Source organism: Lissotriton vulgaris, chromosome 6 (genome assembly GCF_964263255.1).
Source record: "Lissotriton vulgaris chromosome 6, aLisVul1.2, whole genome shotgun sequence".
Lineage (NCBI taxonomy): Eukaryota > Metazoa > Chordata > Amphibia > Caudata > Salamandridae > Lissotriton > Lissotriton vulgaris.
Genome location: NC_141694.1, coordinates 390,823,407 through 390,849,191, shown reverse-complemented (window position 1 = coordinate 390,849,191; position 25,785 = coordinate 390,823,407). Strand labels below are relative to the sequence as shown.

Here is a 25,785-nt window from a genome sequence, read left to right as displayed (position 1 = left end):
TTCCTCCTCCACCTGTGGAGCAGAAGCGATGATCTCCACAGCTGTTGCCTTCCCAGAGTCTACCCTTACCTGCAAACTATCCTGTTCTTGCAAATCAGAGATGACCCCAGTCTCATTCTGAGACTCTGACGCAGCCTCTGTTTTGATCAACACAGGTGATGCTATCCAAGTCATAAAGGCTTCAAGTCCTGGCACCACGCCAGGGACAATCAAATAATTTCCCAAGAGACATCCGCACCCTTGCTTTCCCCTTACCCTAACATTAATCATGGTCACCTTGCCATTGAGCTCATTGTCAACCGTAGCAAGTGGGTACTCTATGCACTTTCCAGTGGGTATCAATCCTGTGTTCTTGGTTCCAGGGAGTAGCTCCTCAGGCTTAAGGTACTTCCTCTCAGCCATAGTGTGGAAGGGTCCAGTATCCCTCAGGGCAGGTGTTTTTCTCCCATTGATACTGAATTCATGCACAAATACCAGTGTGTTAGGATATATGTGTTTCAGAGTATCTGGGTCCCTTTCTCAAATGTCCATAGCTTCTTGAATGACTGCAACGGGTCAGTCACAGGTACCTTCACTCACGTGTAACATACTTGTTATTATGGGCATGGCTGTGTCAAGTTCCTTCTCTTGACAATCTCTCTTGCAATGCCCCACCTTGTGACACTTAAAACAAGTCACCACCTTGGACTTAGAAGGGAATACTTGCTTTCCCTTCACATGATGATCCTTCCTGGACACAACATTATCATTCCTGTGCTTCCTGCACCCTCTTCCAGTCCTATAGAACTACTCTGTTCCTTACCCTCTGGTTTGGAACCAGTCTACGTAGAGCTCTTCTCCCCATTTGGCTTCGAACATGCTGTTACAGCAATTTGTGAACCCTATTAGTTACCCACTCATCAGCTGACACTGCATATTGTTTGGACCCCTCTCTGTCAAAGCAAGAATTGCCTGAGTAGGGTAGAGCATTCCTCTTTGAATTGCTCTAACACCTTCACCTGATTAAGGGACTGAAAATCCTTGGCCTCCATCTCTCTTACCCATTAATTTCAATCATGCAATACAACACAAATCCAAGTCTCAAATAGAACACCATCCACTCTCTTGCAGTCACAGAACCATTGCAGGTATTGAGTTGACTCCAGCCCAAACCTTCTAACGAGAGCTTCTTTGAGCTTCTTTCACTCATTTATAGACCATCTGATTGCCCACAGGAATCCTTCCAATGAGGTCTGTCCCTTCTAGAGGCATGTGTCCCATTAAGGTAGCTGTGTTAGAGACTTCATTCAAGGTCTGCGCCTTACAAGCAACCTCAAAGCCCACACACCATTCCAAAATGTCCTGACCTTCCATATACTCATGCACAATATCTTTTGGAACCTTGCAACACCTAACCTGAACTGAAAGGAGAGTGACTTCTCCCAGAGGGAGTTGTCATTACTGCCATGTTAAGTTCCTCTGTCTAAAGGGATATTCTTTCCTTTCCAGCGTTCTTTCCTTTTCCTTCTGTTTCTCCTCCAACTCTCTCTGCTTCCCCTTCCTTACTCTTTTTCTCGTTCTGCTCTCTCAATATCTCATACCTGGCCCATTCCTTCTGTCTCTCCTGCCCCCTCTTCTCTCTTTCCCAGTAGGCTGGTCCTAGCTTCTTCCTCTCAAACGCTATGGCTTTCTCATCTTCCTCAGCCTTAGCTTTCTGAAGTGCCAAGTGGAAGCTCAGGGTCTCTGCTAGACTCAACTCACCCAATTGGTTTACTTCCTGGAAGTGGTGACAGTGGTACCCTTGAAATTCTAGGTGGTCTACACACCTGGGGTATTCTAGAAACTAAAGGTGGTGAGTGTCTTGGTGAAACTCTGGAATATGCATTAGGGGCACACTCTCTGTGTGTCTTTGATATATCTGTGCTAAGGGGATCCTAGAGCCTGAATCCACTGTGCTCTCTTCCTGGATCCCTAACATGGTTTCTTTCCACGAGTCAGCTACAGCCTCCTCCCTTTCACCCAGTATCTCAAACTGGTCCCTAATGAAATTAGCAAAGACTTCTCTGTCCCTATTCCTGGGAATCTTCCACCCTCTGTTCCTACATAAATCGTCCACCTGATTTATGGACATGGTGCAGAGGTCAATTCCCAACCATATGTTCTCCATTGCCAAAGTGTGTTACCTCTGCACATAGACACAAAAAAAACTGGACATATTGCAACGTTTTTGCAAATTGGACATGGCCAATGCCACCTCTGTATCTTTTTAGCTCCTAAGTGTTAGGCATCCCACTGCTGCCTCCAATTGTCAGAATCCCGTTCAGAGGGCCCTGGGGCCAGCAGGGGTTACTGGGCACAACATAGGTGGTTGGGCAATTTACTCCTGGTATTCCAGGGCCCACCCTACTATGGAGCCCACTAAATTGGAATCCCACAAAATTGGGTTAAGCGCTTCCTTCTGTTCCTGACTCTCAATTGGTAACGTAGCATGATTGGTCAAGGCTCCCTCAAAGGGAAATGTAGATACAGACTAGTGAACATGACACATGACTCAATGTGCATGTGGTGGCCACAATAAATCAACATCCAGTCAAATAAATATTTTGCGTAAAAGGAAATTTTTAATTCTAATATTACGTATGCATAGTTAACCAACATTCAATATGCAATAGCACAGTCCCCCTGAGGTAGAGACACTAGTAGTTGTCAGGCCCCTGAGTTACTAAGTTCCGATGTAATTGGCATGTGATTATGTCCCACTTACATGCAGCAATATCCAAGCAATGTAAAGTGCTAGGTCCTGTTTGTGGAATTTCCCCCTCTTGGACTTAGTCAACAAGGTGTTGTCACTTAGGGTGAGAGAAATAAGGTTGCAAAAATCAAACGCGGTGTATCATCCAGGGCTTAGTAGTCCAAGTTATCTGCTAACCCACTCCGGTGGTATGAACTCTGGCAGCGGCACAGTCTTTCCTAGTCTGGATTGGCAAAGTCGGGCTGGATACGTTCATTTGAAAAGGTCCTGGCAGGTGCAGACTCTGTCTTTCCTAAGCTGCGCTTACCAGCATCCTGGCAATAGGAGTTGCTCCGGCTCCAGTCACAAGCTGTAAGTGTTATTCTTCCTTCTTTGGGGATGAGGGCAGTCTCCTTGTTTCGATGGGGCTCCGGGGACATGTTGTCAGTCCTCAAGCCTCCTAGAAAATGTAGCCTCCCTTTTCTTGGTTTTGGCAGCAAGTTGGGGTCATGGGCACGACCAGGGCCTCAAGCCTCAGCACTTTGAGTGCCCGCCCCTGGCATATGGGGCCACTATAACAAACCTCACTATTCCATCATGCTGACCGTAGGTTACCTCCTCAGCAGCCCCTCCTTTCAAACTGGTTCATGGCAACATCCCACACTTGGGCAATTGCCTGATCAATGCAATACAGTTACTCAGCATACAGTGTACCCACCAGGTACACAAGGTCACCATTTAACCAACGCTGCACATGGGCAATGGCCTGATCGATGCAGCACTGTCCTTTATGCCAGTCGGCCCTCTCTGGAAAGCAAGGTCACCAAAAGTTCACAGTTCAGCACTCTGGCAAAGGCTCAATCAGCTTGGCACAGTTCTTGAAGCATGGTGTCCCCTCTTGGCATACAGGGTTGCCAAAGTTTACAAAGCGGGTCATGGACAATGGCCCTTTCATTGCAGCACAGTTCCTCACACCTCTCTCAGGAGTCCCACACCTCTGGGCTCTCCTAGAGCCGACTCCCTCCAGAACGCTCCTCTCCCTCACAAACACACCAATCTTGGCAATCAAGCAGGTACTGGTGCTTTAGACTCCAGTACAGATGACCCTGGTTTCCATGGGTGATGTCCCCTCACCAAGTAGGGGGACTAGCAGACTGGGCCTCTAGTTGTAGTCACAGGGAGAAGTCTTGTAGAGCTTCTCCACCTTGTGAAAACTGGCTAGCTGATAGGCAGATGACAAAGTACGGGGTCTCAGACTGCCATACTTATAGTTCTTTTCCAGACACCAAATGTGATTTAAACTCCTTTGAAGTTTTATGCAAGGGTTCTGCTTATTTGATATGGACAACTCTTCCTCTCACTCTTTCCTCTGAAAGATATCTGTCACAGAAGGTATGAATCTGGAGCTGGTTAAACCCCAAGATTCATGGGAGTGACCAGAGTTTGCATCTGGATGTCAGCCACAATTATCTGTGCATCAAAGGTTAACCCCGGCTCCACAACCCTTCCCTTTATGATTCACTTACCAGCTCTATTTCCCTCTTCCAGAGATGTGTCGAGGCCCTTTCCCTGTAATCTGTCACTGAATAAAAGAGCCCTTTGAAATGCATAGGGAGAGCCCAGTTCACCCTCATCCAGTGTTTATCTCACCCAGCTTACAGGAATGCAGCAATATACATTTCTGTCTGGGGGAGATTACCCTGCTTCTCATGTTTTCGTCAGGCATGCCTAGGCTTCACAAAAATGAACCCAAGGTCCTCCTTGTTCTCTACCCATGCAGGAATATGTGCACTCAGCAAACATTCACAGCAAACTCCACTGTCGGGTGCTGTTGTCCCCATATCCTAAGCTACCACCAGCATTTTCACATGCATTTGACGAACTCTGTCTGAGTATTCTGACCAATACTGAAGTCTCCCTGTACTGCAAAAGCGTGTCACTCAAAGCATCCTCTCCCAACGCACACACATTTACCATGTGCCCTCTGATCTGCACTGCACTCTCGGTGTCGTGTATTGCCTGTGCACACACATGCACTCGGTACATATTTTCACTATGCACACACTTCTACATCAGCCTGATGTAGACCAAGAGGGTGAGTAAAGACCACAGCAGCTGAACTTTTTAAAAGAAAAGTGAGCCAGTAGGCCTCACTCTAATGTCACAGGGTAAAAGACCTGGTCACTTCTTCTAATCAGCGCACAGTATGCTGCCACCACAGTGATTGTGCAGTTTAACTCATGATGAAGGCAGAAGCCTTCCAACAACACTATGAGGGCAGCACTTTAGGCACCCCTCCCCAGTCCCATAAGACTGCATTCCAGGACTATGTCATGGCACACACACATGATCCATGCTCACTATGTAAAAAGTCAGCAATAGGGACAACAACACAGTTGGGCACTCAGGGCAGTGGAGAGGACTTTTCTATCCCAACAGAGGTGTGAGGGGTCCAATACCCATTGGTGCCTTTGAAGTGGGGGGAGACTTCAAAGAACAGCTTTGTAGTACACAAGGTTCCTGCCCTTACGTTAGACTCAATACATGAAGGTATGCAACTCTTTGTGCGTGGACAGGCACAGCCCTTTTCTAGTGCAAGTGTCAGGTCCTCCCTCCCGTCCAGTCCAGGAAGACTTCATCAGCCGGGAGACTGGCCATCAGGAAATTAATGGCCCATCAGCAAACCTAAGCTTCCTTTTGTGTGGCTGTCTAAAGAGAATGCAAAAAGCCCAGCTGGTGAGAAGACGTGCAACTCAAAATCCAACTCACCATAAGTTATAATTTTAAATGGTGAGTCCAGGAACACCATACTTGAAATATCTATCTTGTTCCAATTGGAAATAACATTTATACAATGTAATAAGGTAATCCTAATGTTAAACTTTGGGAAGGATAGACCTTGCAGTAGTGGAAAACAAAATTGGCTGTTTTCACTTCCAAGAAATCTAAAGTTTAAAAGTACATGCCCTGCCTCTGAAATGTGTGTTATACAGGGCCTACCTTAGGTGTGGCCTAGATGTATACAAATAGATGGTTTAGCCCTGGCAAGAAGGTTTTCTTGCTAGATTGACATGGCAGTCTGAAAGGGCACAAACAGAGTCTGCTCTGGCAGGCCTGATATATGGTTAAGTTGCTACTAATGTGGATGGAACAGTCAGTGCGGCAGGCCCACTAGTAGAATTTAGTTTACAGGCCCTGGGCACATCTAGTACACTATACTAGGGACTTATAAGTACATTAAATATGACAATTGGGTATGAGCCAATGTTACCATGTTTTAGAGTGAGAGAGCACATGCATTTTAGCACTGGTTAGCAGTGGTAAAGTGCTCAGAGTCCTAAAGCCAGCAAAATTTAGATCAGAAAAAAAGGAGGAGATATGCATCATCCAGTGAAAGACGCACATTTACTTGATGATGTCATCAGTGATGTCATGAGTTATGTTATGTTATTGGCTTTCTGTATAGTGCATGAAACACCCGGGGGCATATCAGCGCTTTTACCTGTGGGGGAACGTCTGGAGGGAAGGAAGTAGATTCATAGACAAAAAAGAGGCTTTAGAACAGAAACGTTTTCAATAATCTCCGGAAGGGTTGGAGAGATGTTGACTTACGCAAACCCTCCGGCAGCGCGTTCCAATATTTGGGGGCGACATATGAGAAAGCCCTACCACCTGAGCGGCTCAGGCGAATTCGAGGGACCCTAAGGGATGCCAAAGTGTTGGATCTAAGGTTCCGTTCTGGCACGTACTTGTGTAACTTCTCTTGTAGGTAACGGTGCTCTTCCCCTTTGAGAGCCTTGAATGAAAGACAACAGGTCTTAAAAAGGACTCTCTTTTTCACTGGGATCCAGTGAAGTTCTCTAAGTAAGGGGAGGGATGGAGATTTGGGGGGCGGTTCAAGACCATTCTGGCTGCAGTATTTTGTATGGCCTGTAATTTGGCTAACGCTGTGTCTCCTACTTCGGCCAATACTGCATTCCCGTAATCGAGTATGCTTATAACCAAAGCCTGGACGACTGTTCTCCGATGTTCTAAAGGAAGATAGGGGATCGTTTTTCATAACAGCCGAAGGCTGTAGTAGCAGGACCCTGAAATGGATTTGATGTTGTCTTTCATCGAAAGTTAATCATCCAGTTGAATACCCAAAGATTTTACTGATGAGGAGGGAGTAGGGGCCTCTCCCAACTCTACTGGCCACCAATCGGCTGACCAGTAGTGGGTGGTTTTACCTAGGATCAGCTCCGTTTTCCCAGGGTTGAGCTGGAGGCATCTTTCCTGCATCCACTCCGAGATAGCCAACATTCCTCTTGAGAACCGGGATTTCTCATCCACATGATTAGAGCCAACCGGGAATAACAATTGTGTATCATCGCGTATGATACAATCTCAAAGCCGAAGGGTTGCACAATCTTCGCCAAAGGGGCCATATAAACATTAAAGAGCGTTGGGCTCAAGCATGAGCCCTGAGGGACGCCTTTCTCTAGCTGAAATTCTTCAGATGTAAAAGTACCTAGCCTGGTGGTTTGGCATCTATCCGTAAGGAAGGTTTTTAGCCATTTCAGGGCCTCCTGTAGTCTATCGGCCAGCAATTGATGGGATATAGTATCAAAAGCCGCCGAAAGATCTAATAAGATCAGAATCATAGAACCACCGGCATCGAGCGTAAGACGTAAGGAATCCGTAACAGCCAAAATGGCTGTTTCTGTGCTGTAGCCGGGGTGAAAGCCAGACTGAGATGGCTCCAGGAAGTTCTTTTGTTTCAGGTACTGGCTGAGTTGTTTATTTATAGATGATTCAAGTGTTCTTCCCAGAAGTGGTATCAGGGATTTTGGTCTGTAATTCCCTAGCACCTGTGGATTTGCTGATGTTTTTTTCAGTATGGGGCGGACATATGCTTCCCACCAGGTGGAGGGAATACAGCCCGTATGGATGGAAGAGTTAAAAATGAGTTGTATTGCTGGGGCACATGTAGGGGAGAGCAAGGCCATTGTGCTTGGGGGGCACAGATCTGTTGGGGAATCAGATTTCGATGCCCGAAGTAGGTTTTCAGTCTCTTCAATCGAGATATCAGCGAACTGATTTAGGCCGCCTGAAGTAGATATCTGGCAATTGTCTTCTGATAGAATGGAGTCCGAAATGGTGGAAATTACCGTTGTGAAATTGGAAATAATTGCGGCTATTTTGTCATGAAAAAAAGTTTGCTATTGAATCAACCAATGATTGAGATTGGGGGGTGTCTGTTTACATGCGGGGGTAGAGGAGAAATCCTTAACGATGTTAAAAAGAGTCTTGGCCGAGTTTTCTGCTTGTTCTATTTCGGTACGGAGATGAGAACATCTTGCTTCTTTGATAGGTTTATGATAGAGAGGATTTAAAAGCTTATTTGTCTAAGTTATTATTCGACCCCTCCAGTGTTGTTCTAACGCTTTGCATCAAGATTTCTCATTTCTCATTTTGTAGATCACCAGAGTACCAGGGGGCAGAAGATCGCCAGGCGGCCACAGTAGTATTTTTCTCTGGTATGATCATATCAAGAGTTCTTTCAAAAGTGTTAAACGTATCCAGCAGTTCCGTAGGATCTTGCTGGAAATAGCCTGAATCGGCCCATAATTCGTTAAAGATAATATTAAAGGATTCCAACGTGAGTTTTTTTTAGGGCCTCCTTCTTCTCTGGTTCATTTGATTTTGGGGGATCCGGGGGGCCCCTTTTGCCTGGATCTGAAGAAAAAATTGGATCATATATTGATCTGTCCAGACCAAGGGGAGAGGGGAAGTTACTCTTACTCCATCAAAATTTGAAAAAATAAGATCTAATGAGTGGCCTGCATTATGTGTGGGACCACATCCTCTTTGTGATAGACCTATATCACTCAAGGCGGAGATAAGTTGCAGGACTTCCAGGTTTGTTATATTTTCCCCATGAAAGTTAAAATCCCCCCGTAGCGTGAAATTACTTGAAGCCAATACATGGGTAGCAATGTGTTCCATCAGATAGTTGGTGAAGTTTGTTTTTGGGCATGGGGGCCGGTGTAATAATGCCCAGTCCCATGATATGGATGGAGAGAGGGTAACTCTGAAAATGCCCAGTTCCATAATGGCGCCACTCCACGTCGACAGCCATTTCACTTTTAAGTGACTCTTAAAGGCAATCCCTATGCCACCTCCGGCTTCCCTAGTTCGATTTAGGTAAATACATTTGTAATCCGCGGGGATGGCTAATGTAACAGCTGGGAGATTAGTAGATGTTAACCACGTTTCGGTTAGGAAACATAGGTCTGGGGAGTGTGAGGAAATAAGGTCCCAGATCTCAAACAGGTGTTTTGCCAATGATCTGACATTGCATAAGATGTAATTTAATTCATTTCCCATTCCCTGTTGGGTCTCATCTTTTAAGGGGTTGAGTATCGCGTGAGTAGGCAAAGAGCTTTGAAATTTACATTTAATACATGCCACAGGACCCTCTAAAGTAGCGAAAAAGGAGGAGGTACAAAAATTACCCCCTCTGTACCTTGCAGGAGCAGTAAGTTCTATATCTCACAGCATGTTCGTCGTATGAATTAGGCGTCTTGGAGCAGCGGTATCCGAGGTTCTTTCGGCAGCATCTCCCGCCTCACGGCTTGGTCTGGCGCGGACGGACGCAGACGGGCTCGCCTTCGGCGCGCCATTGGCGCGCTCGCTGCGGTCGTCCGCTGCGCGTCCGGGAGGGAGTGTCCATTTTATGGAGTGGTCTACCAGCTCTACTTCCAACAACTAGCCCGCCAACCCAAATGACCCCCAATATGGCGGCTTAAGTGGTGTGGGCCTGCTGTTCCCGAGTCCTTCTCCTAGCAGCACCTAGTTAGCTGTTCTGGAGGAGCGGGAGGCGCTGTGCGCAGTTAAAATGCAATTCCAGGTAAAGTGCAAGTTTTCAAAAAGCGCTAAGTATTTAATGTGCAAATCCGCAATTTTTGAAAACGAAACAGGAGAATTAGGTGGGTTCCTGGCTTCCGCCTCAGGAAATCCCAAAACAGGTCATTTGAGATGCCATCAGTGATGTCATGAGTGATGTCACTGACCATGTCATGAGTGATGTAATATGTGACGTCATCAGCAATGCATTGCGGGCGCGCAAGTTATAGTTCGATGAACTAACTATAACGGGGGAATTTCAATGGTTTTGTATGAGTGAAATGTCCTACTAACTATAACATGTGTGAAACCTATGGTTTTTTATTGAATTTCTAAGGTTTTTTAAATGCTAATTCTTAACTATAACATGGCTAAAACCTATGTTTTTTTCAGTGAATTTCTAAGGTTTTTTAAATGCTAATTCCTAACTATAACATGGCTGAAACCTATGTTTTTTTCAGTGAATTTCAAAGGTTTTGTAAATGATCATTTTTAAATGTATTAATTGTTATTTTTTTATACTGAATTACTACATTGTTTTAAAGTATTTAATTTTAGATATTTTATTTTTTAAATTACATTACATATTTGTAATATCAATTGAAAAAAAATATTTTTAAAAATATTGAAATTGTAATATTTATTTTTTAAATTTTATAATTTTTTTATTAATATATATTTTATATAGCAGGCAATGATATCCTATGGAAAGAAATTTAAGTTACTGGTAAGTACGGTTAAAATTACTTTTCAGGAACATTCATGACCTGAAAGATGCAGCACTGAGGTCTCTCCTGATAACATGTGAGTAAATCGGAATTCGTAGTTCAGCTGATTTTTGAGGAATTTTTAAACCTTCCAAAAATCCACACTTTGAAAAATTTCCAAGTGAAACCAGTTAATGTTAGCCTACGGAAGGAAATTCAAGTTACTTTAAGTATTGTTAGAATCACTTTATAGGATCAGTAGCGGGCTGAAAGATGCAGCACTGACGTCTCTCCTGATAACAGGTGAGTAAATTGGAATTCGTAGTTTGGCTAATTTTTGAGGAATTTTTTAAAGCTCCAAAATTCCACACTTAGAAAAATTTCCAAGTGAAACCAGTCAATGTTAGGGTAGGAATTTCAAGTTACTGTAAGTATGGTTAGAATCACTTTTCAGGATCAGTAGTGGCCTGAAAGATGCAGCACTGAGGTCTCTCCTAATAGGTGGTGAGTACATCGGAATTCGTAGTTCGGCTGATTTAAGAGGAAAATTTAGCTCAATAGTGAAGGAAGGGGGCGGGGCCTTAGGTGACAGGTGTGCAAACACGCCCTGTGGCACATTTTAGGTTGGGGAATTAATTCCTCTTCAATCCTGAGATCTCCTGTGAGCCAACTAGCCCACCAGGTACCTCCAGTATGTGACAGGGAGCTGCATTGCAGAGAGGTGTTCAAAGGGCACACCCCCTTTCTACAACACTCTGCAACGCAGCTCTGTGGCGCTTACTGGAGGAACCTGTTGGACTAGTTGGCCCCTAGGGTACCTCTGGATTGAAGAGGAATTAATTTCCCAACTTAACCGCGCCACAGGGCATGTTTGCACACATATCACCTCAAGCCCCGCCCCTACCTTCACCAGTGTGCAAACATGCCCCGTAGCGCGTTCTAAGTTAGGGGATTACGTCCCCTTGCATACTGGGGGTCTATAGGGGCCAACTAGCCCACCAGGAACCTCCAGTATGCGTCAGGGGGCTGCGTTGCAGAGAGGTGTAAAAAGGGGCGTGGCCTCATTACACCTCGCTGCAATGCAGCGCCCTGGCACGTTTGCAGAGGGGGAACTGATTCCCCTTGCATACTAGGGGTCCCTGGGGGCCAACTAGCCCACCAGGAACCTCCTGTGTGTGCCAGGGGGCTGCATTGCAAAGAGGTGTAATGAGGCCACGCCCCTTTTTACACCTCTCTGCAACACAGCCCCCTGGTGCGTTTACAGAGGGGGAACTAATTTCTCCTGCATACTGGGGGTCCCTGGGGGCCAACTAGCCCACCAGGAACCTCCAGTATGCGCCAGGGGCTGCGTTGCAGAGAGGTGTTCTGAGGCCATGCCCCTTTTTACACCTCTCTGCAACGCAGCCCCCTGGCTCATACTGGAGGTTCCTGGTGGGCTAGTTGGCCCCCAGGGACCCCCAGTTTGCAAGGGGAATTAGTTACCCTTCTGCAAACGCGCCAGAGGGTGCGTTTGCAGAGAGGTGCAGGGAGGGGGCTTGGCCTCTTCCCGATCCTGTTTTTTTCCTTTACTATTAAGATGGGGGGCTGTGTAGCCCCCCTTATTTTTCTTTTTTTTTTGGCCCTGGGGACCCCATCCCCAGGGCCTGCTCCCAATTTTTACTTACAAAAAAATATCAAAAAGGGGGCCGCGTGGCCCCGCTCCCACATCCATGCTCTGCCCCGGGGACCCCATGCCCTGGGGCGTGGACCTTTATTCAATTATATTTTTATTATTTAGGAGGGGGGCTGCTTTTCCCCCCTTCTGTGGCCACTATTGGCCCCGGGGACCCAATCCCCGGGGCCGTCCATTTTTTAAACATTTTCTTTTTTGGGAGGGGGGCTACGTGGCCTTCTCCCGGGCCACTTGTAGCCCCGGGGACCCCACCCCCAGGGGTTTGCCCACTTCAATGGGGACCGTGGGGGTCCCCAAACCCCCCACGGTCCCTGCCGGCTCCCAGCATTGCTTTTCTGCATTGGGAGTAGCTAAGATGCTGCTCCTATGCAGAAAAGCAATCTGCTTTGGTTTTTGAAAGAGAGAGCAGGTTTCCTGCTCTCTCTTTCAAAAACCAAAGCAGTTTGCTATGGTAGGGTGGGAGCCGCGAGGCTCCCGCCCTACCATAGCAAACAGCAGTGTCCCGGGGGTACGCACCCCAGGACACTGCAGGAGCTGGTGGGGGTGGCGGTCCCCAGGGCCATCAAGGGCTCCAGGAGCCGGGCTTTGTGGCCCCCCTCCTACCTGGGGGTGGTGGTACCCGGGGCTGGGACGTCCGTCATGGACCCCCCCAATTTAAATATTAGTGCCTGGAGAGGTGGCGTTCCCCGGGGCATGTGGGCACTGTTTTTTTTAAAAAAAAAGGAAGCCCCGAGGGGTGGCAGTCCCCGGGGCTGCGGGGGGGGGGGCATGAGCCCCCCGTATACTTCAAAATAAATCCTGGTGGGTGGCGGTCCCCGGGGCTCGGGGGCCTTAGAGGCCCCCATCTTGCATATCTTTGCCCGGGGGGGGGTGGCGGTCCCCAGGGCAGTGTGGGGGGGATTGGGCCCCCTACACTTTTTTTCATAAAGCCCCCGGGATTTGGTCTCCCCAGGGGCTGATTAAAAAAAAATCAGACCAGTTCTTTTTTTCATGGGGTACGTGTACCTACGCCTATCCCGCGATTTAAAAAACAAATTAATATTTTTTAGGCCTTGGGGGTCCTTGTGGGACCCCCTGAGCAGGCCTAGGGGGTCAGGGTGTTTCTACCCTGCCTCCTTTGCGTGTTTTTCACATTTCTTTTGCTTCTTTCTTGTGCCTCGGTTCTACAGAGGCACAAGATGGCTACCAACACTTCCTGGTTTGGAGTGTCGACAGCCAATTAGCATAAAGCTCATGCTCAGGAAGGTACGCGTACTGTACACGTACGGTACTTTGTCTATAGATATATCTATGATTTTAATTTTGATTTTCTCAGGAACTACTGAACGGATTTACACCATTTAACAAAAAGCGTAATCTGCTAACCGAACTCTACCTTTTTGCCAAATTAGGTGTAATTCCGTTCAGCAGTTCGGGCTGTAGCCCGTCTTAAAGGTCCTATGGAACACACGTTTTGGGACCCCCCTTTTTTCCTGCCCCCCGCCTGATGAATCACCCCCATCCTTTCAGGGAAGGAGCGGAGCGGAGCAGGCCATTTTCTTGGAGAATTTCGCGAAGATTTGTCTACAGGCGCCAAAGTTATTCCAAATAGAATGTTGCAGATTTCCTATGGAAACTAGGTCCTAACTATACCCTACTGGTGACCGCCAGTAGGTAATATATATATATATATATATATATATATATATATATGTGATCAAGGCTCCGCTGAGCCGAAACGTCTGTGACTCTTTCTGCCAAATAAAGATCTGTTAAGCACCTCGAGGTCCGTGTCCGGAGTCTGCTTGCTGGCTGTGCGAGCTGCGCGAGCTTGGAGACAAACGGAGTGCAGGATATATATATATATATGTATATGTATATGTATATGTATATGTATATGTATATGTATATGTATATGTATATATATATATATATATATATATATGTATATGTATATATATATATATGTATATATATATATCTATATGTATATATATATATATATATATATGCATATATATATATATATATATCGGTGCAAATTACATCTTGAAGCAATTTGAACCAGGCGCCATGTCAGAGGAGACCCTCCGTGGCAGGGAAGCGGCGGCGGCCGCTCTGTACTCCAACCTACCCAAGGTAACAGCGGGTGCGGGGGGAGGCAGCAACAATGCCGATCAAACTGGCGGCTCCAATACTGTAGAGACTCAAATACGTGCTGCATTAAAAAGACTCGAGAAATGCATGTATTCGGAAATGTCCAAATGGTGGGAGCATAAATCTTTGACCATGTATTTGGAGGAAAATAGAGTTCCCAGGGGTTTGCGTATCTTATTGGCACCAAGTTACGACAGACCTAACCCTAATATGCTTAAAGAATGGGGTCAAACCAATCTGGAATCGTCTGCGAAACTGTTGCAAATTTTGGTTAAGTACGCAGTCATAGATCGTGAACAGCTCATGAAAGAGATAGCGGAAATTAACGAGGAGCTGAGCAAATGGGAACCACACGATCTTATAACCAAATCAAGGAAGGAAATCGATGAGCGCATTGCCAAGCAAGAGGAGAAAATCAAAGCCCGCAAGATTTACAAGTTTGCGCGCGACAAGGAAGACTACGCGCAGGGCAGAATATTCACATTCGCGCGCAAGTTTGACAATGTAAAACGCTCTAAGTTTGCACAACAAGCACAGCAGGCTAAACAAGGAAAACCGGATGGGCAGACAACTACCTCAGTACAAGCGCAGGGTACTGCATTACCTGGAACAAGCCAAATACATAGTGATAATGAGTCCTTGACAAGTGCTCCCACTTCAGATGACGATGCCAGTAGCAGTTGGGAGGCAAGCTCGGTCATTCTTGATTTAGGTGAGGAAGTGGATTTTTTATCCAACGAGAGACTACAGTCACTAAGACCCCGGAACAAACAGCAGACAAAGGGGCAGCAGCAGCAGCAAAGCGTGCCAGGAACAACAGAAGACGGGGCCAGCGCCGGAAAAAACACAAAAGTGCCCAAAAAACCAAAGCGGCAATATTGGCGCAAAAACAATTGAGTGACAATACCGTAGTAAACCTTTCCTCTCTTGACCTTACCAAGGCTGAGCAACAACTTTTAAGCCTTGGTCTCTCGTATTGCCCAGCTACTGACTTTAACTATGCTAAGACCCGCATAGATGTCTACATGTATATCAGGAAATGGAAGCTTAAAAAATTCTTTGAGATCAAGGAGGGTCTAAATAATAAAACAACACAAGGAGTTGGGACGACTATTAATATTCTTCCCAATCTGCCCATGCTTCCAGCTAGTGACACTCGAACAGCACTTACTGTATTAAATCTTTTGGGCAATGATGCCCTCACTGAAGAACTCGCATCCACACAGGATGAATTGAGGGCAGTTGACATTCCCCAAATTGGAGCCAATACCAGTCCTTTTAAACCAACGTCTAAATTCAATCCTACAATGCCCAGAGACTCTATTGATGTGTTTCAAGACGTGGTAGTAGAGGATCTAAAGCGACTACATCACCAGATAAAGCATAAAAAGCGATATAGAAGCAAACAGGAAACGGACTACCATGCTTTGGTCAAGAAATTAAGCAGTGATCATAATATCATAGTGACCACGGCCGACAAGGGGGGCAATGTGGTCATTTGGCCCCAAGAGGAATACATTAAGGAGGCAAAACGACAGCTTGGTGACGATACTTGTTATTCGACCACCAATATGAAACATTTTGAAGCTTCGAGGGAATCACTCAAGAAACTACTTTTCAAATACAAAAGGGAAGGTATGATTTCCTCACAAGAATTTGAATTCCTCCACGTCGAATTTCCTGTATTGCCAAAACTTTATTTACTCCCTAAGATACATAAACTATCAAGACCAGTGCCTGGCCGACCGATCATTTCGGCCATTGCAGGAGTGGCTGAACATGTCACTGAATACATTAATTACTTCCTGCAAAGCCTGGTCCAAGAATTACCCACATATGTTAGAGACACAGGCGATTTCCTGGCTAAAATTCAAAACATCCAGTGGAATGAACAAATGCTTTTGATCACTTTGGACATAGAGTCGCTCTATACTAGTATTGAGCATGTGTGTGGTATCAAGGCTCTAGAGTTTTTTCTTGGTAAAAGACCCATAAACTGTTACCAACACAACAAAGTATTGATCGAATTAACGTCCTGGTGTCTCCATAATAATTTCTTTCTTTTTGGGAGTGATTTATATCTGCAAAGGCGTGGGGTCGCTATGGGGGCATGTTTCTCTCCCAGCTACGCGTGCTTGCACGTGGGCTGGTGGGAGGAACATGTCCTCAAGCGGCAACATGCCCAAATTTATTCTGGTCATGTTTTACTTTGGCTCCGCTACATAGATGACGTTTTTTTGTTATGGCAGGGTGACAAACACAGTGCACAATTGTTCATTGATTCTATCAATGTGAACAATGAAAATCTGAAATTCACAAGCTCCATCAGTGAATGTGAGGCAGAATTCCTGGATGTTAAAATCCAGATCCATAATGGCCGGATTACCACCAAATTACATCGAAAGAGTACTGCTGGCAACAGTACTTTACATGCCAGTAGCGCACATCCGCGCCATGTGGTAGATAACATAACCCTAGGTGAACTATTGAGAATTAAGAGAATCTGCAGTACAGACTCTGATTTGGTATCCTGTACCAATGAAGCTTTGGCGAGGTTTCGAGCCAGGGGGTACCGTGAATCAGTCCTTACAACAGCTATGGCCAAAGCTAAGACTAGATCCCGTGCTTCCTTACTTGAAACCAATAATAATGCTAATACATCTTGCACCTCTGATGAGGAAACCACTAACCCTAGGTTCCTCACACCATACAGCAGACAGGCAAGGCAAATAAAATCTATTCTATCTAAAAGATGGCCAGTCCTTGCCACAGATCCTGTACTTAAACCTCAATTAGCAGAAGTTCCCATTGTCACCTTCAGGAAGGGTCCCTCTCTCAGATCCCACGTCTGCCATGAATTTCCTGAATTAAGAAAAAAGCAGGAATGGCTGAAAACTAGATCTGGCTTTATACGCTGCACCTCCTGCAGGGCTTGCAAATTTGGCAAAAGCACTCGGCAATACAACACGCCATTCAGTCCAGACCCTATTCAAATCAAGGGCCAATACAACTGTAAGACTGAATTTGCCATATATGTCTTAACCTGCACATGCGGACTCAGGTATGTCGGCAGTACACGACAACCTGTGCACGTTAGGATCCTCCAGCATCTACGTGCCATTGTCAACAATGACCCAGCCTACCCTGTAGCCAGGCACTTCAAGGCAATGCATAATAATAATCTGGAGTGCCTGTCATACTTTGTCATCTCCGCAATAGATAAACCCAGAAGAGGCGGAGATAGGGTAAAGATGCTGAGAAGAATGGAATCTCATTTCATTCTTGAGTTAGACAGTAGATCCCCGAATGGTCTTAACAACACGGAAGACCTACATGTGTTCTTATAACCTAAGCCCTGCAATTTTCCACTTCGCTTTGCATTACTTTGGGTGGTGGGGTTCAGTGTGTTCATGCCCCCGCCCCCTCTCCACGTGTTTCATATTTTGTCTCCTTGTTGTGTTGTTGCACGTATCATTTACAGATTATTTCACGGTGATTTATTATTTAGGTGTTTGCATTTATCTTTTCTGGCACACTTATTTGAGGACATAGACATAATTAGTTATTTTCTGTGATCCATGTAAAAACATGTTTTTACGACAGTCCGTTTTTTGACTATGATATTCCCATGATTAGATGTTGAAATAGCCCATGCCCTACTATTTTGCTGCTACAGTCAGATGTTTACATACTTTGCTGGTTTGCACTTTGATAGTTACAGATGCAATATAATATTGTTTACATTCAAGCTTATTTTGCACATAACCGATAATATCATTACTGGTTTTTAACTGTATCTGTCACAATAACAACTATTACCTCTTTTAAAAAAATGCACTTTGCACTTTAATATGCTATTTTGCACTATCAACATCAAGGATAGGCAAGGGCCAATTGTATATACTTATGTTTGTTATATACAAATTTTTTTGACATTTGCATTTTACGCTTTGTATGAAAAAAGTTTTCTAAATCTTTTTAAACTTTTGTATCATGGGTTTTTATCTTTGTCAATTTAACATATGGATTTTAACCTGTTAATGAATTCTTCGAACTGTTGTTTTCTCAATAATGTTTGGAAAACAGACTAGGCTACCATTCACTAGTAGTTTGTCCTCGCTGTTTATTATCACGTGGTGTACTAAGAAAAAAAGAAAAAAATGCACTTTTTTTCACTGCTCAGTGATTACTATTTAAAACGCATGCATTACCAACTCTGACTGTCTGTGAGCAAGGGCGGATGCCCGAAACGCGTCAGATTGCTTGGTTCAGCTTTTGAATAAAAAACTGTGCTTACAATTACTGGATCCGCGTGGTTTCCTGGGTCGCTGTGGTCGGAGCTCGGGAGGCTGCATTGGTTCGATATATATATATATATATATATATATATATATACTCACTGAAAAAAACACAGGTTTCAGGGACATTTAGTTAGTTGGACATTTCCCTCGTACAAAACCAGTGACATGTGGCTGTTAAAATTGGTTCAGCTAACTTTAACTCGCGCCCCCGCAATGCGCTGCTGATGACGTCACATATTACATCACTCATGACATGGTCAGTGACATCACTGATGACATCACTAAGGACATGGCAGTGGCTGTCCCCGGGGCTGCGTGGGCCCCCGCTGACCCCAGCAAATTAATTGGTGAGTGCACCCAGGACCTGACCCACCCGGGGGCTTAAATACAATGAAGCTTGGGAGCCCAAGCTTCATTTTTAAATAAAATTCTAGGCCGGATTCATGACCCCAGTGCAAATTTAGCAGATTTTTTTTTTAAAAATGCTTTTTTTGGCCCTGGGGTCCTTGTGGGACCCCTTGAGCAGGCCTAGGGGGTCAGGGTGTTTGTACCCTGCCCCTTTTCATGTTCATTATCTTTGTTTCACCCTCTTTCTTGTGACTCAGTTACCAAGTCACAAGATGGCTGCCAACAGTTTCTGGTTTGGAATATTGGCAGCCAATCAGAGTGACGCTCGTGCCCGAAAGGTTTCACGAACCCTCCTCGGTGCTCAGATATCAATACTGTCCTGACAGCGAGTGTTGGAGATATAGCAGCTAGCGCTGCCCTGTGCGTTGACATTGCCCCACTTGGGTTTTAATTCTCACTGTTCTACAGCGACGGCACCCATTGGGGTTTGATTTATGTTCGGACTGCTAATACCACAGTGCCTTGCAGCCCACGTCACAGGAGGTGTGAGATCCTGTGGAGGTGGGTGGGTCATTTGAATAAAAACAGGTGTTCCGAACAACGTTGTCACTGGTCTACTTGTGAGGGGTTCTGGATGAAGGAGTAATTTCCGAAACGTATCAGCCCTGTTCCGCAATGCTTGCGGAGTGTGTTTGCGACCACTGCTGACCTTGCTGTATGGGGATCGTCACTGTGAGGGCTTTCTCACTGAAAGGAAACTTTAGATGGTGTATATATATGTATATATATAGATCCTCCAAAAGTGCTCTGCATTCAGGAAGCACTCCAACAGCTGGTGATTTTTCCAAACCTTTTATTAAAAGGAAACAGAACTTCCATTCCGATCTTTCAAATCCTTCTGCCTTACCCGTTTCAGAGATTATTTCTCCTTCTTCAGAGGCAGTTTGAAAACACACTTTTAATTAAGGCTCCCACAGTTCCCTGCGCAATACTTCAACTTATAGGCCTCCGGTGTGCCTTTCTCAGTTAATGTTTTTCTAGTGCACACTGGAACTTGTAGTTTATCTGCGCTATTTTTAACTCTCCAGTGGGTTGTGTGTAATCAAACAATTACAAGGACCACTTACAAGCCCTCCAGTGGGTCTCAGAATAGCTGTTCTGTCTCCATATTGTTATGAAATGAGTCTTTGGAAACCAAAGGCTATGTGTCGCACAGCTCCACTGGCTAAAGCAAGCCTAGTTTATCTAAGAATTGTTTCCACAATTATATATCATAATAATTCCATACGTACTCAAAAAGCCTATTCAACACCTTTTCTTTTTATATTTTCTTTTTATATCCCAAATGTCTGGGTAATACTGATAATTACTGAATTCTCAAAAGTTCATATATGTCATTCATTGATAAAAAACACAAAATGGATTCCGCAAGGGATATTTCAAAGCAATCAAGTTCAGTTGCATTTCTTCAAACAGCAAAACAAAATAACAATTCCCAATGCATTTCGGGTTCAATCTGAACCCTTCGTCAGGGGATTAACATTGCAAAACTGGAACATATATATACAGTTATTGAAAATCGTGCTTTTCGTCCGTATCTACAACATAAAACCATAGTCTTAATACATGATTTACATGATTTCTATTGTATCTGATATATATATGCTGAGAGCTTGCATATAGATAAAGTCAAAACATAAGACCAAAGAAGAGAGAAAAGTGTGAAAAGAGAAAAGAGAAGAAAAGCTTCCGTGACTCTAGCTCGAGTAAGTAAAACATGCCGATAAAACCTGAATCGTGCCCTTTGAAAGAAAAAACCAACAGTCAAAACAATGTGATTAAAGAATGCGTGCATCATTCCCGATGCTGATGGTGATTAGAACCCCATTTCAAGGTAACTCTGTAAACAAATATAATACCTGGTGACCAGAATCCAACTGATCATAGTACCTGTATGTTAAAGAGGTATATATCAATGCTAGACCCACTTAATATAATCGTGTATATCTAAAATTCCAAAGATGCTGAGCTCATACCTTCCGAAATGTCGTGCTCACAAAGCAATGAAACCGATTTCTCTTTCAATCCTACAAAGGACATAACAAGCCCAATTTATTCCTCAGTACTTCAAACTGATCTTAGCACGACATTGTGAGGAGAAAATCTTCCCTCCTGGTCTTAGTATAACTACTGGAGTGCTCCTTTCACCGAAACTCTCTCAACAAAAAACGATCTCTCATGAAACAAAGCTCCCAAAAGGGAACAAAAAACGAGTATATCAGCGTTTACAAAGAGGAGCCTACCGCTAGCTAATCAGTTTCCCTGCAAGACTATTCCGCCACCGGACGCCATCACAGAAGTCACATGCTTGAGCAGTAGCCAATCATGTGCTTTTGAACTGTATTCATGAAAATAAACAAAAGACTAAGAAACCCTTTGAGATTCAATATAACTTTTTGTGTATAGCGAGTTACCAAACTTTTAATATAAAGACCAGTGAAATCTTAAATGCGTGACCCCGAAAAAATAAACCGGTGTAGATATGGTTGAATCAGTCAAATGTAAAGAATCCCAAAAAAAATATAATAACAGGTTGACAATAATGAATGATTGGTGCAAGTAAAAAATGTAAATGAAGTGTTAGATTTGGAAAACCTAGGAACAGAAAAGGAAAGTGTAAAAAAGTATAACGTGAAAAAAAGCGCAAGCCCCCTTACAATCTAGATACATGATTATTCATTACAAAAAACATAGGAGTTCATAATGATCATTGAGACCCCCGGGGATTAGAGTCCCTAAGTATTTCATCCAATAAGTTTCCCTGCACGCTAACATGTTGTTTATGTCTATGTCGCTGCACTTGTCAATGTGTTCAAGAATAGTGAAACGTAATTGTGGTATTGTGTGTGGAGTGGTTGTCCAACGTGCAGCTAAGGACAAATTCATATTAGTATTGCGGATACGACTCTTATGTTCCACAATTCTTGTTTTTATCATTCTACTCGTTCTCCCCACATATATCAGCCCACAGGGGCATTTGATTGCATATATTACCCCTTCAGTTGTGCAATCTGACGTGTGTCTCAGAGCAATGGCTTTGCCCATGTGAGGATGTCTGAATTCTTTGCCCACCATTACATTGCCACATTGGCCACAATTATGGCACTTACTCATGCCTTTATGGATCGTCTTCATAATAGTCTTGGGTGATTTTAATAGTTCACCTAGGTTTTGTGAACGCGTGTGTGCAAATAAAGGAGAACCAACAAAGATTCCCGTAAAGTCTTGTTCATTTTCAACTAGTTCGAATCGTTTTCGTATGATTGCCTTTATTCTAGAGGATTGTGCAGAATGTTTTCATACAAAGACCTCCCTTCTAGTTGGCTGTTTGGTTTGTTTTTGTAACAAGTCTTCTCCTTTTTATTAGAGACTATTTGTTCTGCCTCCTCTAAAGTAGGATCCGGGTAACCTCTCTCTTTGTATTTGAAAATGTGTTCCTTTATTCAATCCTCACATATGTTTGCATCTGATGTGATTCTCTTAATCCTCATGAACTGTGAAATAGGTAGGTGCTTCTTCAAAGAAACTGGGTGAGCGCTAGAGTAATGTAATGCGTTGTTCACATCAGTGGGTTTTTTGTATGCTTTTGTCATTATTCCTCCACTTGTTTTCACTATTTCGATGTCCAAAAAGTGAATCTGATGTGTGTCTATTTCGTGAGTGAATTGTATGTGTGGATTACACCTGTTGAGATCATCTATACATGATTCCAGTAGCTCTCTTGACCCCCTCCACACCACTAGGATGTCATTGATGTATCGCACAAACATCACTGCATTTTGTTTCCAATCCAGGTTCTTTAAAATAAATTGATCTTCAAAAAAGGCCATGAAGGTGTTCGCATAGACAGGTGCCCCAGGAAAACCCATGGACGTGCCCGTCCTCTGAACAAAAAAATTGTCTTGCCACCTAAAGTAGCTATGATACTGTGCAAAGTGTAATAGTTCAAAAAGAAATACACTTTTGTCCTGGGGTATGTCCGACTGTAGAAGTCTCCATTCTACTGCCTCTAATCCCTCACTGTGGGCTATGGACGTATATAACGCTACTACCTCTATAGTGCATAAGAGAATGTCCTCCAAAAAATGATCTTTAATGGCTTCCAATTTGAGTAAACAATCTGTAGCGTCTTTTACATACGTCACCCATGATTGCACTAACGGTTGAAGATGATGATCCAAAAAGTCTCGTTCTGTAATCACATTGTTTTGACTGTTCAGCACACCGAAGGCCTATAAAATGAAATATTGCGCAGGGAACTGTGGGAGCCTTAATGAAATGTGTGTTTTCAAACTGCCTCTGACGAAGGAGAAAGAATCTCTGAAACGGTAAGGCAGAAGGATTTGAAAGATCGGAATGGAAGTTCTGTTTCCTTTTAATAAAAGGTTTGGAAACATCACCAGCTGTTGGAGTGCTTCCTGAATGCAGAGCACTTTTGGAGGATGTAATTGCACGGCAGGCTCTGCCGTGAAGGAATGCACCACCCTTAAGAATTGAAAGGGCCCAGAGGAGCTGAACTGGTTTGGCATCTGAAATCGGCACAGTTGGTGTTGAAATATGGAGACAGAACAGCTATTCTGAGGCCCACTGGAGGGCTTGAAAGTGGTCCTTGTAATTGCATGATCACACACAACCCACTGGAGGGTTAAAAATGGCGCAGATAAACTACAAGTTCCAGTGTGCACTAGAAAAACATTCACTGAGAAAGGCACACAGGAGGCCTATAAATTGAAGTATTGCGCAGGGAACTGTGGGAGCCTTAATTAAATGTGTGTTTTCAAACTGCCTCTGACGAAGGAGAAAGAATCTCTGAAACGCATAAGGCAGAAGGATTTGAAAGATCGGAATGGAAGTTCTGTTTCCTTTTAATAAAAGGTTAGTTGGCCTGGGGACTTCCGAATATCCGATGTGCTTCGAGTGAATTAATATAGATCTGATGTCAGTAGTGCATCGCTTTGTTGTGTCAATAAACCATTTCTCAAACGGTGTGACCAGCCTCACAGCACCCTCCCTCACCTCTCTGTGGAGTACCCAGTGCCTGATCTGTAGGTATCGGTAACGCTCCGACTCGGGAAGTCCGTGATCAGTACGGAACTCAGTTAAAGGGCACCGCCCTGAAAGATCAAAGAGATGTCCTATTGAACGGCAGGCTTCAGTCGTCCAGTGATGAAATTTCCTGAAATCTAGGCCAAGAGAAAAGTCTGGGTTCTGTACAATGGGCGTGATAGGAGATATGGAATGTCCTGAGCCCCCTGATAGTTGCAGTATTATCCTAAGCCAGCATTATGGGTTGAGTTACTTCCGAGAACTACAGGTTGAGGGGCGTCCCGTGCGTGAGAGAAAGGGGACTCCCCAATAAGGGCTGTGCAGTGAGGGACCAGTCCAAAAACAACCAGTGCTTCTCGGATTCGGGGCGTGACCACTCCACTAGCGGTCTCATCTGAGCCACCAGCCAGTACGCCAAGAGGTTGGGGACACCTAATCTCCCATCTACTGGATTTCTATATGCAAGGCTGTGACTCAGTCGAGCCCTCTGGTCTCGCCAGATTAAGCGCTCTATAACCCTCTGCAGTGCCCATATGACCCCAGACAGTGACATCAGTGGGAGGGTGTGGAATAGGTAAAGATTCTGGGTCAGCAGCACCATCTTCACCGCTGCGATCCAGATGGTCCATGACAGGGAATGGGGCCTCCACTTTTGGATGGAATCCCGAACCTGTTTCATTCAGAGATAGTAGGAGCTACCTGGAGACCTAGGTAGGTAATAGAATCGTAGACCCACTGAATCTGAAAAATGCGCAGTAGAAGTTCTAGCTTTTTAGGCTCTAATGATAAATTAAGAGCTCGTGATTTATGCACATTAATCTGGAAGCCCAAAGCGAGCGCAAACTGGGCCAGTTAGTCGAACAATGCCAGGCAAAGATTTCCGAGGGTGTTCCAATGTCGCCACCACGTCATCAGCATACAGGCAGAGATTTTGCTCCAAACCCCTGAAGCGCGTTCCTTTAATGGTTGGATTGTCTCGGACTCTTTAAGCCAGAGGCTCCATATAAAGGGCGAAAAGGAGTGGTGACAGCTGGCACCCCTATCTGGTACCCCTATGAATTGAGATGGCCACCGACGCCATACCATTCACTCGCATCGTAGCCATAGGATTCGCTTCGCTCTGGAAGTCCTGATCAATAAAACGGTCTGGTAGACCGAAATGGACCAGCGTCGCCTGGAGGTACGGCCAGTGGGCCTTATCAAGCAGCTTTTCAGCATCAACCGAGAGGATCATGCGCTCTGACGGGAAGCGTTCCCAGGGTTCCACCAAGTGGACCGCTCAGACACCCGGGAATTGACGCCCGGGGGAAAAGCCTGATTGGTCCAGCTCTATCAAACCAGGAAGATGGCGAGAGAGTCTGGCCACCAGAATTCCAGTGAAGATCTTTAGGTGCACGTTAAGAAGGGATATGGGGTGGTAGGAACTGCAAGGGCACTTATCTTTACCCGGCTTAGGGATTAATGTTATTTGACGACCCAATAGAATTCAAAACGCGCACTAAAAGTGGAGCCAGCGTCCCACAAAACATTTTATATAAAACGGAAGTGAACTCATCGGACCGGGCGATTTGTTTAGTTTCAGGCAGGAGATCACAGAGATGACCTCCTGTGCCGGAAGCAATTTGGCTGTAGCTCCATCTCGGAGGTAATGGGCCGGTTAAGTCTCAGGCAGAACTTGGGCTGCGAATAATGTTTTGTAGAAGTGCCTGAAAGCTCCCACAATCTCTGTGTCTTCTCCACACTCTCCCCCACGGTGGTCTTGTACCTCAGCAACTCTGTGGGCCTGTATTTGCGCTCAAAGGCGGTTTGCAAGGAGACGCCTGCATCGATCTCCCTTCACATAAAAGGCATGTTTGAGGCGAAGAGCCGCATACTCCGCCTGATCAACATCCATCCCAGCTAGCTGTGCGTGGGTTG

The 25,785-nt window shown here is 44.8% G+C and overlaps 1 protein-coding gene across 1 annotated transcript in view; it reads right to left on the bottom strand.

The window, feature by feature from the left end:
* The window catches only part of MYOM2 (myomesin 2), a 731,038-nt gene that overhangs the window by 78,073 nt on the left and 627,180 nt on the right, over window positions 1–25,785 (bottom strand). The gene's annotated exons all lie outside the window — the stretch shown is intronic.